Source organism: Leptonychotes weddellii, chromosome 2 (assembly GCF_054177405.1).
Source record: "Leptonychotes weddellii isolate Sample4059 chromosome 2, ASM5417740v2, whole genome shotgun sequence".
NCBI classification, from domain to species: Eukaryota; Metazoa; Chordata; class Mammalia; order Carnivora; family Phocidae; genus Leptonychotes; species Leptonychotes weddellii.
In genome coordinates this window covers 32,339,899-32,357,015 of record NC_138370.1, presented here as the reverse complement: position 1 = coordinate 32,357,015, position 17,117 = coordinate 32,339,899, and the positions used below count along the sequence as shown (strand labels likewise).

The window sequence follows — 17,117 nt, the reverse complement described above, 5'->3', positions numbered from 1 at the left end:
CCTCAAGACGGAGCACAGAGCTGCTGAGTTAGGCCTCCTGCCAACCACGGACAAATGCCCCCAGAACTCAAGCCAGGCATCTCCCTTTTTCATGAGGCTTCAGTCCCAACCCCCAGCAGATGGGTGACCCCCAAGAATATTGTCACTTCCGTGCCAGGGTGCACTAGCTACCTGGACAGGGATAGGCAAGCGACTTGCCTGCCAAGTTGCCCCCTGAATGTGCACAGCACTGCCAACCTGGGGCAGCGACAGCCGTTGCCATGTCCCGTCCCGAGATACCACAGTGTCCACATGCCCGATCCTCCCTGCATCCGGGCCAAGGATCCCACCAGTGGGGATAGAAGGTGGCAGCAGTCACAGGAGATGGAGAAGAAAGGCCCTGGGTGCGAAGGGCAGAAGCAAGAGTCTGAGAACCTACCCCAGGGATGCAGGGAGGTAGCGTGAGGCAGGATGGAGTATGAGCCACCCTGCATGCTCCACTGTCTCATAGGACTCCACTTACAAAGCATACGTTCAGGGGCGCCTGGATGGTGCAGTCGGTTAAGCGTCAGACTCTTGGTCTTCGACTCAGGTTGTGATCTCAGCGTCGTGATGTCAGGGTCGCGAGATCGAGCCCTGTGTCCGGCTCGTGCTCAGTGTGGAGTCTGCTTCAGATTCTCTCTCCCTCTCCCTCTGTCCCCCAGCTCATGCTCTCTCTCTCTCTAAAATAAATAAATAAATCTTAAAAAAAACCCCATAAGATAAAAAATAAAGTTATTAAAAATTTCAAAACAATTACTGCAGAGCATTCAACTCCAAGCACAAGGCCCTTCTGAGTTGGAGGCCCTGTGGGACAGTACTGGTTGCAGATCTGTTGTTACGGACTCAGTGTTTTTGTTCACCCTCCCTGCCCCATCATTTACTGAAGCTCTAACCCCCAGTGTGACTGTATTTGGAGATAGGGAGTTTATGATATAATTAAGGTTAAGTGAGGTCATAAGGGTGGGGCCCAAATGCAGGCCTTATAAGAAGAAGACACTCAGAGGCTGAGGAAAGGTCATGTGAGCACGCAGTGAGAAGGCAGCCATCCGTCAGCCAGGTAGAGAGCTCACCAGAACCCAGCCCCTGGCACTCTGATCTCAGACTTCCAGCCTCCAGAACTGTGAGAAAATAAATTTCTGTTGTTTAAGCCACCCAGTCTGTGGCATTTTGTTAGGGCAGTCTGGGCTAATACACCTGCGAAGCCAGACCTGGGAGCAGGTTGTTTGAGAAAGATCGTGAATTCCATTATGGACCTGTTGAGTTCTAAGGGACCCAAGTGATATTCGACTGGCAGTTTCTCATTTATGCACTTACAGATGCAGCAGCCAAGAGCAAGGCTAGAAATACCAGTTTGGGAGTCACTAATACATAAACAGCAATTAGACCCATGGGTGTGGATGAGATCACCCAAACACAGCATTTAGGGTGAGAAGAGGTGAAGTTAAAACCGAGGTGGGTGTGCCAACATTTAGAAGGTGGCCAGAGGTGGGCAGATCACAGAGAAGACAGTGACAGAGAAGGAAAATCAGAAAAAAAGGAAGGAAATTCAAGAGTAGAGTATGGTATTTTGGAAGTGAAAGAAAGGTTAGAAATTGGTCAGCTTGTCAAATACTATTAAGAATTCAACTAAGAAGAAGATTGGAAAGTGTCCGGTGGATCTAACCACAAGGAGGTCTCTGGGAGCAACTGGATTTGAGGATTGAAATATGAAGCCAAACCGGGAGTTGAGGATGAGAGGCAATGCACAGAAGCCTGGGGTCAAACTGGCTGTGTTGGACCCACCCAAGGAGCTTGAAACAGATTCCTGGTCTCTTCATCAGATTATGATTTGGTAGATCAGGGCTGGGACCTAAGAATCTATATTTTTTAAGGTCTCTAGATGACTCTGATGCCCTGCCAGATTTGGGAACTACTGATGGGATGCAAATAACATGACTTGCATTCACATAGACCTGGGTTCCAATCCTGATTATGTCACATTTTAGTTGTTTAAGCCAGAAAAAACACATCTCTTTAAGGCTCAGGTATATCATTCATAAAAAATGGGAAGGATAGTCCTACTTTGTGGCAGCCAGTGCTATTTAGCAGTAAATATAATGAATGTAAACTATTCTCTTAAGGAATAGTTTGGCTTTGAGGGCCCGGAGAAAGGGTCCATAGCCACGGGTGTACTAAGGGTCAAAGAGGGATAATGTTTCGTTTTGTCTTGGCTTTTTGTAAGATGACTGAGTTTGAGCATTTCTGTAAGCTGAGAGGCAAGAGATGGAGGTGGGGGTGTGATAAGCCCAGATCTCTGAATTGATGAGATGAATTGTCTCCAAATCACAGATGGAAGGATCAGTTTCTTTCTTTTTTTTTTTTTTTTAAGAATTTATTTATTTATTTGACAGAGAGAGACACAGCGAGAGAGGGGACACAAGCAGGAGGAGTGGGAGAGGGAGAAGCAGGATTCCCGCCGAGCATGTAGCCTGATGCAGGGCTCGATCCCAGGACCCTGGGATCATGACCTAAGCTGAAGGCAGACGCTTAATGACTGAGCCACCCAGGCGCCCCGGAAGGATCAGTTTCTGAAGGGAGAATAAACTCCATGGAAAGAAGTTAGTTGGTATGGGGGTAGGAAATTTGGGGGTTTCACTCTTAATAATCCCAATTTCCTCTATAGAGTAGGAGGCAATATCATATGCTGAGAGGGGTAGGGTTCTTGAGAAGAGGTACAGGTTTAGAAAGAATATGTCAGAAGTTTGAGGAACAGGAGAGCTAGATGATAGATAAATAGAAGGTTTCCAAAATATATAAAGAACTTTTACAACTGGACACCAAAAAACCCAAATAATCCAATTAAAAATGGGCAGAGGACCAGAATAGATATTTCTCCAAAGAAGACATACAGATGGCCAACACACACATGAAAAGATGCTCAACATCATTACTCATTAGGGGAATGCAAATTAAAACCACAATGAGATATCACTTTACACCTGTCAGAGGGGCTAAAATAAAAAGGACAAGAAATAACAAGTGCTGGCAAGGATGTGGAGAAAAAGGAGTGTAGTGTTGGTGGGAATGCAAGTTGGTGCAGCCACTGGGGAAGGTAGAATGGAGGTTCCCCAAAAAATTAAAAATAGAATTACCATATAAGCCAGTAATTACATTACTGAGTATTTATCCAAAGAAAACAAAAACACTAATTCAAAAACATATGTGCCCCCCTATGTTTATTGCAGCATTATTTGCAACAACCAAGATATGGAAACAACTCAGTATCCATCGATTGATAAATGGATAAAGAAGATGTTGTATATGTATACAATGGAATATTGCTCAGCCATAAAAAAGAATGAAATCTTGCCGTTTAGCAACAACATGGATGGACCTAGAGAGTATAATGCTAAGTGAAATAAGTCAGAGAAAGACAAAAACCATATAGTTTCACTTATGTGAAATTTAAGAACAAAACAAAAATGAAGGAAAAAAAGGAGACCAAAAAACACTCTTTTTAAAAAAGATTTTATTTTTTTGGGCACCTGGGTGGCTCAGTTGGTTAAGCGACTGCTTTCGGCTCAGGTCATGATCCTGGAGTCCCGGGATCGAGTCCCACATCGGGCTCTCTGCTTGGCAGGGAGCCTGCTTCTCCCTCTGACCCTCCCCCCTCTCATGTGCTCTCTCTGTCTCAAATAGATAAATAAAATCTTTAAAAAAAAAAAAAGATTTTATTTTTTTTTTAAAGATTTTATTTATCTATTTGACAGAAAAAGAGAGAGAGAGCATAAGCAGGGGAATGGCAGGCAGAGGGGGAGGGAGAAGCAGGCTCTGGAGTGTGTGACTCCCGATGCAGGGCTCAAACAAAGGACCCTGGGATCATGACCTAAGCTGAAGGCAGACGCTTAACCGACTGAGCCACCCAGGTGCCCCAAGATTTTATTTATTTATTTGAGAGAGAGAGAGTGCAAGAGAAAGAGCATGGGTGGAGGGGAGGGGCCCAGGGAAAACAGACTCCCCACCACTCCCTGATGAGTAGAGAGCCCAATGCGGGGCTTGATCCCAGGACTCTGGGATCATGACCTGATCCAAAGGCAGACACTTTAGCCGACTGAGTCACCCAGACACTCCAAAAAAAGCCATACTCAAATACAGAGAACAAACTGGTGGTTGCCAGAGAAGAGGTAGTGGAGGGATGGGTGAATAAGCGAAGGGGATTTATCTTGATGAGCACTGAGAAATGTACAGAAATGTTGAATCATTATATTACACACCTGAAACTAATATAACACTGTAAGTTAATTATACCACATTAATTTTTTAAAAAACTAAAAAAAAAAAAAGATACATAGAAGGATCAACAAAAATTGCCAGGTCTTGGCTTAGGGTGGAGACCACAGATTTCTTCTTTGCTTTCTCTCTGTAATATATGTGGCTTGTTTTAGTTGGTCTCTATAATTGTTTAGAAATAATAGATTAGACTAGTGGCATTTGCTGAATAGTTAATCTGTACAGGCATTGTACTCAGAATTTTACATTATTATCTCATTTAATCTTAAAAAAACTCTGTGATGTGGGTATGTCCCATCCATTAACCCCACTCTATAGATGATGAACGGAGACTTAAAGAGGTTTAACTAAGTGCCAGTGTTGCTCAGCTGATCAGTTGCAGAGCAGGGTACTCAACCTTAGGTTGGGCAGATTCTAGAGCTTCTGTTCTTAACGGTGGCACACCATGCATTAATTAGAGTTAGGTTCTGGTAGCATATACAACAGAATGGTGAGCTGGGGGAAGGAACTGGACAGATCTATCCAGTGTGGAAATCTGTCATTATTAACTGTATTACCCAATCTATTTACATTTATTATTACGGATATCTTCAGATTTCTTTCTTTATCTGGAAAAAAAATAAATCAGGTTAAAAAATCTATTTTTTGCTTTTTACTGGTTTCATTTTATTTTTTTTTAAAGATTATTTATTTATTTGAGATAGAGCAAAAGTGGGGTGAGGAGCAAAGGGAGAAGCAGACTCCCCACTGAGCAGGGAGCTGGATGTGGGGCTTGATCCCGGGATTCCAGGATCATGACCTGAGCCGAAGGTGGACACTTAACCGACTGAGCCACCCAGGCGCCCCTCTTTGCTGGTTTTAAAGATACAAATTAAAATTCTTTTCTTATAGTCGTTAGTTACCCTTGTAATATTAACTTGCCTACCTACCTTTTAAAAATCTAATGATAGGGGCACTTGGCTAGCTCAGTCAGTGGAGTGTGTGACTCCTGATCTTGGGATTGTAAGGTTGAGCCCCATGTTGGGTGTAGAGATTTCTTAAAAATAAAATCTTAAAAAAAAAAAGAAAGAAATAATTTAAAAAATCTAAAAATAATTAATATCTTTAAACTTCAAATAATATTTTAACTCCAATAACTCAGGTCTACATTGTTACCATGGGCCAACCACTTTTTTCTACCTTGCTGGGTTTTATTAACCCCACACATCAAACATCATTATCACCGTTTTCTAGCCAACCAGGGTTTGTTTAGAATTGCCCACATCTCAGATCTTCTTTCTAGGACTGTTTTTGTTTTTTGTGAGACATATCCTTTGGAAATTCCTTTAGCGCAAAATAAATTTCTTTTTATTTATCCTTCTTGGAATTTACTGGAATTCCTGAATATGTGGAATACTGCCTTTCATCAGTTACAAAAAATCCTCAGCCACTGTTACTTTGAATGTTGGCTCTCCCCCTTTCCATTATCTCCTTCTAGAACTCTGTTAGGACAGATGGCAATTTCTCATTTCACCAACACATATCTTAATTAGCCTTTCATAGTCTCTATCATTTTTGTTCCTGGGCTGCATTCTTTGAAATTCCTTCAGATTTATTCTCTAGGTCAGTATTTAAATTTTGTCCATTATGCTGCTTAACTTTTCAGATTTTTCCCCGGATATTTTATTATGATAATTTTCAAAATACAGGTAAGTTGAATTTCACACTAAACTCCCATATACTTACCCCAGTTGTATATTCTACAATTAACATTTTGTTATACTTACTTTATCACATATTATCCCATCTATTCCTCTATGTATCCATCAATCCAACTTTTTATGTGTATATCAAAGTAAGTTGCAGCATCAATAAATTTACCCCAAATTCTTCCATTTAGTTTTTATTTTTGATTTTTATTCTATTTCTCAAAGGTCTATTTGTTCCTTTTGCATATCTATCTGGTCATTTCTGATGTTTCCTTGTTTATCACTTACCTTTCCATGTCCTTCTTTTACTTCTCAAACATATTAGACCTATTTATAGTTTGTAAGGCCACATTTTAACAATTAAAAATACAGAATGCCTAGTTAAATTTGAATTTCAGGCAAACAACACATTTTTAGTGTAAGTATGTCCCAAATAGTGCATGGGATATATTTATACTTAAAATTTACTTATTACTTATCTGAGGTTCAAATTTAATTGGGTGCCCCTGTATTTTATCTGGCCATCATCTGATAATTCCCATATCTGAAGTCTTTTTTTTTTTTTTAAGATTTTATTTATTTATTTGAGAGAGAGAGAATGAGAGAGAGCGAGTACATGAGGGGGGAGGGGTCAGAGGGAGAAGCAAACTCCCTGCCGAGCAGGGAGCCCAACGTCGGACTCGATCCTGGGACTCCAGGATCATGACCTGAGCCGAAGGCAGTCGCTTAACCAACTGAGCCACCCAGGCGCCCCCCATATCTGAAGTCTTTATAGGACTGGCTCATTTGTTTTGCTGAATCTTACCCATGATGGCTTGTTTCCTTGTGTGTTTTGTGATTTGGGGTTGTTCACTCATCTTCAAGTTTTGCTGTCAGATTTCCTCTAGGCTTCAGTTGAGGGTACATTCCTTCTTGCTTCTGCCAGGTGTCTGGGACACTATAGATCTGGTCTACTTTTTTTTTTTTTTAAAGATTTTATTTATTTATTTATTTATTTGAGAGAGAGAGAATGAGAGACAGAGAGCATGAGAGGGAGGAGGGTCAGAGAGAGAAGCAGACTCCCTGCCAAGCAGGGAGCCCGATGCGGGACTCGATCCCGGGACTCCAGGATCATGACCTGAGCCGAAGGCAGTCGCCCAACCAACTGAGCCACCCAGGCGCCCCAGATCTGGTCTACTTTAAACTAAAAATTTCAGCTGAAGGCTTTCTGGACCATGCAAAGAGTGAAAATTTGGGCCAGGAACCCTCAAAAAAAAAAAAAAGCTAGTAGCCACAAAATGTCAATGGAGCGTTTTTCTTTCTTTTTAAAAAACTTCTGTACAAAGAAAATGTGGAAACAATTTTGGTTGTTGGCTACCTTTTCTAAGTGTTCTCCTAGCTCAAAGTCTTACCATTGCTGAGTCATGGCCTTATTTTTTCGGGTGTGAAGAACTTACCATCCCGCACAGACCCAGTGCTTCATACCAGGTGCCCCAGGGCAGAGGTTTTGAGTTACTATGCAGTATCTTCAGTGTTTCGTTCGTTCGTTCCTTCCTTCCGTGGACTTCTGTGCTGGTTTGTTCCTGGCATCAAAGGATTCCACCTTAATTCTTCAGATGCATCCATTTATTTAAATGAGTGATTTTAATTGTTTGGTTGGCTTTTTAGATGTTTTGTAGACTCTCCAGTTAGAGTTATTGCTAGATACCTGTGTTCTGTAGTCAGCAAACAGTTTTTGGATTTTATAAAGTTAAAGAGTTGCCTCAAGTGTTGTTAAATATGGAGATCTAAACCAGGCAGACCCTATCTGATTATAAACGTGTGTAAAACCAAATAAGCAGAATTCCATCTTATTTTAAATCTTTTTTTTTTTTAAAAGATTTTATTTATTTATCTGAGACAGAGAGAATGAGAGAGACAGAGAGCACATGAGAGGGGGGAGGGTCAGAGGGAGAAGTAGGCTCCCTGCGGAGCAGGGAGCCCGATGCAGGACTTGATCCCGGGACTCCAGGATCATGACCTGAGCCGAAGGCAGTCGCTTAACCAACTGAGCCACCCAGGCGCCCCCATCTTATTTTAGAAGCCAATCTTTTTCTAGGTATGCCGCATGATATAAAAGTAAATCAATTAAAGTGGCCACATTAAAACAAACAAACAAACAGTGCAACTGGAATGACCAGCTTCACCAGTTCAGTGCACAAATAACCTCATATTCCTTTAATATTCAAAGTAACCCACCTTATTGGAGGGAGAGCTCGAGCCACCGATTGTGATCAGTGATCTCCATTTCCCATTATTGTGGAGCCCACCCTCCATGCCTGGGGCTCCCTGGGTACAGACGCTTTATTTCATATTCACACACTCTGCCTTAATTTCTCAAACTCCTCCACGGGGCCTGGATGGCTGGGTCAGAAGGAGTGTCCGGCCTCCCACCCTGTGACAGTGTTCCTGGTTACCCTGCCACCCTGATAATCTAGCCTGGGTTTTGGTTTAGATTCTCCTTCCCTCTAATAAGCAACTGCCCGGGGACACGTGGTATCTTTTCCTGATGGAGGATGTCAGACAGGCCTGACTCAATACAGCTGAAATATCCTGACATTGTAGCTCAGGAGGGGAGGAATGAAGGTCTCAGTTCTAGAATACCCTGGAGGAATGTTGGTCTTCCTGCAAAATTTCCTTTCCCCTCGGCATCATAGTAAGGAATATTGGGAGGGGTAGTCTTTGTCAATTTGTTAACAAATGCCCATGCTGTATACTTATCCTGGGGCATTAAATGCTTAATTAAGAAGTTGCATGCAGGGGTGCTCAGTTAGGCAACCCACTCTTGGTTTCGGCTCAAGTCATGATTTCAGGGTAGTGAGATTGAGCCCCGTGTAGGGCTCTGCGCTCAGCGTGGAGTCTGCTTGGGATTTTTTTCCCTCTTTTTCTCCCTCCCCTTTTACTCCTCCCCAAGTTCCTGTGTTCTCTGTTTCTCTCAAATAAATTAATTAAATCTTAAAAAGAAGATGCATGCAAATGATTTGTTTTAGAAAAAAAAATTACTCCCAAGATGAGGTGCCTTATGATCTCCGATACTAGACATCAAAGCAGATTGAACATTTTAATTGTTAGCTTATGCCTTAAAAGAAAGTACAGTTTGGGGCACCTGCCTGGCTCAATCAGTAGAGCGCATGTGGCTCTTGATCTCTGGGTCATGAGTTTGAGCCCCACTTTGGGTGTAGAGATCACTTAAAAATAAAATCTTTTTAAAAATGTACAAGTGTTTACCTCACCAGAAAACCTCTACAGAAGAGTGTATAGTATCCCCACAGATGGATTATTCAGTGCAAGGAGAAGACTAGTAACTCTACAGTAGTAAAACCAGACAATAACTAGACCAGGTGATCAGACTTAACTTCACAAACTAAACATGTTTTTAAAAAAAAAGAAAGTTCTTAAATCAATACCTTTATCTTCTAACTTAAGAAATTAGAAAAAGGAGGGGCACAGGGGTAGCTCACTTGTTAAGCGTCTGCCTTCGGCTCAGGTCATGGTCCCAGGATCCTGGCATTGAGCCCCACATCGGGCTCCCTGCTCAGCGGGGGGTCTGCTTCTCCCTCTTCCTCTGCCCCTTCCCTCACCCCTTCCCCTGCTTGTGCAAGCTCTCTCTCAAATGAATAAATAAAAATCTTTAATGATAATAATAATAATAAAGAAATTAGAAAAAGGAGAGAAAACCCAAGGCAAACAGGAGGGGGGAAATAACAAAGATTTTAGTGGAAATAAATGAAATAAAGAATGGAAAACAGTAGAGGAAATCAACCAGACCAAAGTTTGGATCTTAAAACAGATAAACCAAAGTGATAAACTTTTAGCTAGAATGAAGAATGAAAAAGAGAGAAAACTCAAATTCCTAAAATCAGAAATGAAAAAGGGGATATCACTCCAACTTCACAGGGAAAAAAAGAATTAAAAGCGAATAAGATGAACAACTGTGTGTATCTAAACTAGGTAACTACATGAAAAGGACAAACTCCTAGAAAGACAAAAAGCACCAAAACTGGCTGAAGAAAAAACAGAAAATCTGAAAATACCTACAAGAGGTTAAAAGATTGAGTTAGTAATTTAAAAACTTCCCACAAAGAAACACCCAGGCCCAGATGACTACATTGGTGAATTCTACCAAACATGTAAAGAATTGTATCAACCCTTTACAAACTCATGCCCTCCCCCCTGAGACCAGGAACAAGACAAAGATGTCTGCTTTCACCACATTTATTTTTTTTAAGATTTTGTTTATTTATTTGAGAGAGAGAGAGAGGAAGATGAAAAGGGAGAGGGAGAGGGAGAAGCAGACTCCCCACTGAGCAGGGAGCCCGATGCGGGGCTCTATCCCAGGATCCTGGGACCATGACCTGAGCCAAAGGCAGATGCTTAACTGGTTGAGCCACTCAGGCGACCCCCCCACATTTATTTAACATTGTACTGGAGGTTCTAACCAGGGCAATCAGACAAGAAAGAAAGAAAAGGCATCCAGATTAGAGAAGAGGTAAAAAAAAAAAAAACATGATCTTGCATATAGAAAATCCTAAGGCATCAGAAACTATTAGAGCAATAAGTGAGTTCAGCAAGTTTGCAGGATACAAGATCAAAATATAAAAATTAATTGTATTTTTATACATTAGCAATGAACATGGCAAACATGAAATTAAGAAAGCAATTACATTTACAATAGCATCAAAAAGAACAAAATACTAGGTATAAACTTAACAAGAGAGGTGCAAGATGTATGCTGCTAGTCATAAAATACTGTTGAAAGAAATTAATTTTTTAAAAGATTATTTATTTATTTATTTATTTTAGAGAGCGAGATCTTATTTTAGAGAGAGCACACAAGCCGGGGGAAGAGCAGAGGGAGAAGGACAAGCAGACTCCATGCTGAGTGTGGGGCCCAATGTGGGGCTTGAGCCCAGGCCCCTGAGATCATGACCTGAGCCAAAACCAAGAGCTGGACACTTAACTGACTGAGCTACCCAGGCGCCCCGAAATACTGTTGAAAGAAATTTAATAAAATCTCAGTAAATGAAAAGACTTCCCACTTTCACAGATGGAAAGACTTACTACTGTTAAGGTGGCAATACCTCCCAAATTGCTCTACAGATCCAACTCAATCCCTCTCAAAAATCCCAGCTGGCTTCTTTGCAGAAATTGGCAAACGGATCCTAAAATTCACATGGAAATCAAGAGACCCAGGAGGGCCAAAATCATCTTCAAAAAGAAGAATAAGGCTGGAAGACTCCTAATTTCCAACTTCAAAATCTATTACAAGACTTCAATAGTCAAGATGGTATAGTATTGGTATGCAGGTAGGCATAGAATTTAATAAAATAGAACTGATAATCCAGAAATAAGCCCTGATGTTGATGGTCAATTGAGGCTGGATGAAGATGGCAAAATAATTTAATGGAGGAAGAACAGTCTTTTCAACAAATGTTGTTGGGAAAACTGCATATCCACATGCAAAAGAATGAAGCTGGATCCCTATTTCATACTACATGCTCTATAACTCAATAACTCAAAGAACTCAAAATGATTGAAAACCTAAATGTAAAAGCTGAAACTATAAAACTCTTAGAATGAAACATAGGAGTAAATCTTCACAACCTTGGGTTCAGCAATGGTTTCTTTCGAGACAACATCAAAGGCACAAGGAAAGAAAAAAATGAAAATTTAGATTACATGAGAATAAAAACTTCTGTGCTACAAACGATACCATAAAGAAAGTGAAAAGACTATTTGCAAGTTGCTAAAAGAGATCTTGAATGTTCTACACACACACACACACACACACTCACACACACACACGATAACTACATGAGGTAATGGCTAGGTTAACTAATCCTATTAAGGTAATCATTCCACAATATATACATGTATCAAACTATATTGTACACCTTAAACTACACAGTGTTATATGTCACTTTTATCTCAATAAAGCTGGGGGGGTAGAAAGTGAAGAGACAACCCACAAAATGGGGGAAATATTTGCAAATCATATTATCTGATAATGGACTTGTATCTAGAATACATAAAAAAGTCTTATAACTCAATAATGGAAAGGCACCCAATTTTAAAATGGGCAAAGGATTCAAATAGACATTTCTCCAAGGAAGATATACAAATGGCCCTTAAGTACAGGAAAAGACGCTCAACATCATTACTCATCAGGGAAATCTAAACCACAATAAGATTCTGCTTTACACCCACTAGGATGGTTATAATTTTTAAAATGGATAATGACAAGTTTTGGTGGGGAGATGGAGAAATTACAAGCCTCATAGGTTGCTGTGAGAGTGTAAAATGGTACAGTCACTTCGAAAAACATTTTGGAAGTTCCTAAAAAATTTAAACAGAGTTACCATACGACTTAGTAATTTCACTCTTAGGTATATATATATATATATATACCCAAGAGAAATGAAAACGTGTCCACATAAAAACTTGTACACACATGTTCTTAGAAGCATTATTCGTAAGAGTAAAAAAGTGGAAACAATCCAAATGTCCATCAACTTATGAATGAATAAATAAAATGTGATATATACATACAATGGCATATTATTCAGCCATAAAAAGAAATCAAATGCTGATACATGCTATGGCATGAATGAACCTTGAAAACATTATGCTAAGTGAAAGAAGCCAGTCACAAAAGATCACTTATTGTATGATTCCATTTATATGAAATGTCAAGAATAAGCAAATCAATAAAGACAGGAAGTAGATTAGTAGCTATTTAGGGCTGATGGTAAAATGGAGGCAGGTGGTGGGGGAGGAAAGGAGATGGGGAATCACAGCTAATGGGTAGGATTTTTTTTTTAGGGGGAATGAAAATGTTCTAAAATTAGATTGTGGTGGTAATTGCACAACCCTGCGGATATAATAAAAACCACTGAATTGTACACTTTAAATGGGTGAATTTTACAGTATGTGAATTATGTCCCAACACGGTTGTTTTTTAAAAAAATTAATCACTGAGGGGCAAGTAGAAGTCACATAGCTCCAGAGATGATCCCCTGAGTAGGATCCATCACTTTTGTGGTATTCTGGCTAGGGACAAGTGACTGAAACCTAATCCTAAGAAAACAGAACAGAAAGTGTGGACCGCTCCATATGATAATTTGTCTATATTCTTAAAAATTGTCAGTGTCATGAAGGACAAATGAAGGCTGAGGCATTTACATGATTAGAAACTAATAAGACCTACACTCTGTGATACTGAACTGGATTGGATCCTAGCCTAGAGGAAAAAATGCCCTAAAGAACATATTAACAAAATTGGAACTAGATTACAGATTAAAATATCGAATCGAGGTTAAATTTCCAGAACTCCATAAATGCACTATGGTTAGGTAGGAAAACATCTTTGTTATACGGACAAAAACCTACAAGTAAGAGGCATGGTACATGCAATCTACTCTCCCACAGAGAGATTAGAAATCAACATAAAAGAATATATATGAAGAGGAGCGCCTGGGTGGCTCAGTTGGTTAAGCGACTGCCTTCAGCTCAGGTCATGATCTCAGGGTCCTGGGATCGAGCCCCGCATCGGGCTCCCTGCTCGGCGGGAAGCCTGCTTCTCTCTTTCCCACTCCCCCTGCTTGTGTTCCTTCTCTCGCTGTGTCTCTCTCTGTCAAATAAATAAATAAAATCTTAAAAAAAAAAAAAAAAGAATATATATGAAGAAAAGCAAAGGAGTGATGATCACAGAAGTCAGGAGACTAGTGGGGAAGGAAGGGATATAATTAGAGCAGGACATGAGGGGGGCCTTGCAGGCAAGGGAGAGGGCAGGGGAGTACTGTTCTATGTTTTAGCCAGGGTGACAGAACACAAGTATTTATATTATTATTATTGTCCTTGAAAGTAAGCTCTTTCGTGGATTTGTTACATTTTACAGTTAAAAAATAATTTAAAAGGAATAAATCTAAATTCCTATACCAACAATCTAAAAGAAAGCCAAAACCAGAATAGTCTAATCAACCTGACATTTTCTAGAACTTGCTTCTGTCACTCAGTATTATGATTTTGATAAATTTTCCCTATTAAAAACATCTTGTTAAGGTCTGCCTATTAAATTAAAAAAATAATTATTAATTCTGGATAGTGGGTAATAGATGAATAGTTAATAGTTGAATTCTCTACATTTCTGAGGTTTTTTTCTTATGAATTAAAATAAATTTAAAAGTGCATGCCTTGGGCACCTAGGTGGCTCAGTCGGTTAAGCGTCTGACTCTTGATTTTGGCTCAGGTCATAATCTCAGGGTCGTGAGATCAAGCTCTGCATCTAGCTCCACACTCAGCAGGGAGTCTGCTTGAGATTCTCTCTCCCTCTGCTCCTCCTCTCCCCCACTCTCTCTCTAAAATAATAAGTAAATCAATCTTTAAAAAAATAAATAAATAAGAGGCGCCTGGGTGGCTCAGTCCTTAAGCGTCTGCCTTCAGCTCAGGTCATGATCCCAGTGTCCTGGGATCGAGCCCCACATCGGGCTCCCTGCTCCACGGGAAGCCTGCTTCTCCCTCTCCCAATCCCCCTGCTTGTGTTCCCTCTCTCGCTGTGTCTCTCTGTCAAACAAATAAATAAAATCTTTAAAAAATAAAATTAAATAAATAAATAAAAATAAAAATAAAATTCATGTCTGATTCTGCCTAAGAAAACATTTCCTAGGTTCATGGGTAAGGGTCATTTGTCAGAGAGTGCCAGGCTGACTGTTAGGGTTTTCTGGGGTTTTATACCTGACCAGTTTTATGACCTGGATCTACATCATGGATCATACTTCGTGACCATGCGCCATCTACTTAAACATTCTTTTTTTTATAAAATTTCCCTCTTTAAAGTAGGAAATGGAATTTACCCAGTCATTTTGTTCAGATATAATGTTCTTTCAGGGAAGTTACTAATATTGGAAATCACTATGAAAAGAATGCCATATGTCCTAGGTTTACCAACTTAAAGATGTACCATTTACTTAAGCTTTAAGCTTTTTTTTAAGTTTTTTTTTTTAAGAATTTATTTATTTATTTGAGACAGAGAGACAGAGACAGAGAGAGAGCATGAGTGGAGAGAGGAGCAGAGGGAAAGGGAGAAGCAGACTACCCGCCAAGTAGGGAGCCTGATGCAGGGCTCAATCCGAGGACCCTGGGATCATGACCCAAGCCGAAGGCAGACGCTTAACCCACTGAGCGACCCAGGTGCCCTAAAGCTTTAAGATTTTTGAGGAAAAAGGAAAAAAAAGAAGGAGGGAAGAAAGAAAAAGAAAGAAGGAAAGAAAGAAAGAAAGAAAGAAAGAAAAAGAAAGAAAGAAAGAAAGAAAGGCAACCATGTTGAATTAACAAATCTTCCCAAAAGGTACATTATATTATCAAGAAAATACAGTAATTAACCTCTTTCTGCCAGTATCATTTTGCCTTGGTCTGACTGCCTTCCAACATGCCAAAGGACTGATGAAGCCCTCTTCCTGAACATTACAGTTTCCTCATAGAGATCCTCAGTCTTGGTCCCTCCTAAAATTTAACTAAAACTAGCGTAGAAGGATGCTTTTTGAAAAGACGTAACAATGATTGGTGGAAGGGATGGGAAAGGAGACCACAACTGTGACAGCTAGAATGCAGGTGGCCATGATACTGACTAGGAAGGCCTTGGGAAGCTGGACTCCCAAGCCTGCAGTGGGGGCGGTCAGAAGCAGTTCAAATTACGTCTAAGAATCCTGAAAAATTGGCAGCGCCAGATACCTCTGGAATTTGGGGGATAAGGGCATGGCTGAAATAAGGAAAGCTGGTAAAATGTGTTTGTGAAACAGTGAAATACCTAGATCCCCCTCCCCAACTCCATACCACTGGGCAACTGCTCCTCACCTACTGATAAGAGAAATTCAGGTTTATCCTCTAGAGAGAATAAAAAAGAAACTCTCTAGATTGAGGGAGGCCAGGTACATTTGAGGGTATAGGCAACACATTAAAAAACAAGAGGATTCAAAGATACTATGAGAGAATATTTTTGTTCTTGGGAAATACACACTGAAGTATTAGGAGGTTAATGGGCATGACTCTCTATTCTCAGACGATTCAGAAAAATAATAACGTGTGTGTATGTGGGGGGGGAACAAAATGTTAAATGTGGCAAAATAGTAATCATTTGTAAATCTGGATAAAATGTATATGGAAATTTTCAGTAGTATTCTGACAACTTTTATGTAAGTTTGAAATTCAAAATAAAAAGTTTTTTATTTTGTTTTTGTTTTTATTTTTTAAAGAGAGACAATGCAAAGAACACCAGGCCCTTTCTGCCTCCACCCATTGGCTATCGAAATGCCGGTAGCCAGACCTTTACCCTACAGAAAGGGAATTTGAATATCCCTCTCCAGGGAGTCTGAGCAGCTCAAGAGGAAAGATAAATGGAGCTCCATAAAGATATAGGGAGCCTTCTCTCCCCAACAGCCCACTGAGAATGTCTTTATGAAGCTGAAGGTCTGTGGGCCCCAACCACATAGTCAGATTTTGCAGTCATCTTTTTAGTACTCCATACTTGGAGTGCCTGGGTGGCTCAGTTGGTTGAGCATCTGTCTGACTCTTGGTTTTGGCTCAGGTCATGATCCCGAAGTTGTGGGATTGAGCCCCACATTGGATTCTGTGCTCAGTGCAGAGTGTGCTTCAGATTCTATCTCCCTCTCCCTCCTGCTCACTTTCTCTCTCTTTCAAATTAAAAAAAAAAAATCTTTAGGGGCACCTGGGTGGCTCAGTCGGTTAAGCGTCTGCCTTCAACTCAGGTCATGATCCTGGAGTCCTGGAATCAGGTCCCACATTGGGCTCCCTGCTCAGCGGGGAGCCTGCTCCCACCTCTCCCTCTGCCTCTTCCCCTGCTTGTACTCCCTCTGTCTCTCTCTCTCTCAAATGAATAAATAAAATCTTTAAAAAAAAATTTTTTTTAATTAAAAAAAATCTTTAGTATTCCACACTTATTTATGAAGAGACAGCTAAAGAGGCAAGACATAGATACAAAAGGCAAACAGGAAAAACAGAGCCCAACTTAGAGAATCAGGAGGCAAGGAGAAAAAAACCTGGGTGGGAGTGGGGAGGTTGGGTGAGGGGACTAACATTAACATCTCAGAGAGATAAGATAGTGTT

General features: G+C 40.5%; 1 protein-coding gene across 1 annotated transcript in view; it reads right to left on the bottom strand.

The window, feature by feature from the left end:
• Window positions 1–17,117, bottom strand: part of AP3M2 (adaptor related protein complex 3 subunit mu 2) — a 96,923-nt gene that overhangs the window by 55,733 nt on the left and 24,073 nt on the right. The window lies entirely within an intron of this gene.